Consider the following 1,414-nt stretch of genomic DNA (forward strand, 5'->3'; position numbering starts at 1 on the left):
GGGGTGCTCACTTTGACCTCGGTTTTGGGAGTGGGAGCACGCACCTCATTTCCATGGCGCATCTCACCCCCAGCATTGGCCGTGCGAAACCTGAATCCCGGGTGCCAACAGGGAAAAAATAGCCCCCACCTCCGTGTGATCCCTGCAGAGAATTGGCAGAGGTGGAAACCTGGGTGCATGCGCAGGCCACAGGAGCTCCCAGCTCATTTCCAGCAGCTCCTGGCGCTGCCTCTGGCAACAGCTACGCCCTCATTCCTCCCCCAATGCTAACGCCATCCCAGCTGGGGGTTGAGTCTGTGAAGGTGCACACGCACTTCACCTCCTGCTACGCATCTCTCCTCAGGCAAGGGCAGCTAAAACCCCCGCCTGAGCCAAGACAAACCGATTCCTCCCCCTAAGAAGCCAGCAACCAAAACAAAAACATCTCATCTGTGATAGCATAAAAAGTGCATGGACTGGAACTTTGAACCGAGGCAGGCCTGGAAAATACAACTCGGCTCAACCAAGGCAAAAGGAGATAGGACTCATTAGAGTGACCTACAGTCTATAGTTCAGCAGAGCTTGGTGTGCCGCCTATCTAATCTCTGCAGACACCAAGGCAGAGCCTCTGAGAGAAGCCTCCAAGACCTACCACATCAAACCACACCTATCCACGAGGGGGAGCTGCTGGTTTGTTTTTGCTTTTTTTATAATTTTTTTCTTTTTTTTCTTCATTTTTTCTTTTTGCCTTTTTCTGTGTGTATTTTTTATTATTATTACTCTTTTTTTACTTAAATTTTTTTTAATTTTTACTCCTTATTTTCATTTCTCCTTTCTCCCTTTTTTTTTTCTTCTTTGCCTTCTTGCAATCCAGATCTATTCTCCTATATCTCATCCCTACCTCTCCCCTCAACTGGTCATACACTTTTAGACTGTCCACTGTCCTTTGTTGTCTCTGACCCCCTTTCTCTTTTTTCTTTTCTTTTTTTTTTCTTCTTCTCCTCTCTTCATCTCCTTCCTCCCCATTCTCCTTATTTTCTTCCCCCCTGTTAATGTGTTTGTTTGATTTGTCTGTGCATTTGTGTGTTACTGTTCCCTCTGTGTGTGTCTGTCTGTTTTCCTTCTTAGGACTACACCAAAAAACAAGCCAAAGTGTGCATGACAGAGAGTTCCAAATATCGCTGAGTAGGGAAATAAAATATTCAAAGGCACAACAAGAGAAACTGAGAGACACCATTAAAAGAATATTCCCTGAAATGACAGGCCCTGGACAGTCAATAAGCCTCCTTTAACAGAGAAATATTCATAGGTGCACCGTGCACAACGAGCGTTCTAAAGGTGACAAGAGAAAGAAAACTAGCAGAAATGACAAAACAAAGGAACTCTCCCCTGAAGAATCTCCAAGAGGAAGTCACAGCCACAGAACTGCTCAAGA

The sequence above is a fragment of the Suricata suricatta genome, chromosome 3 (assembly GCF_006229205.1).
Source record: "Suricata suricatta isolate VVHF042 chromosome 3, meerkat_22Aug2017_6uvM2_HiC, whole genome shotgun sequence".
Classification (NCBI taxonomy): Eukaryota; Metazoa; Chordata; class Mammalia; order Carnivora; family Herpestidae; genus Suricata; species Suricata suricatta.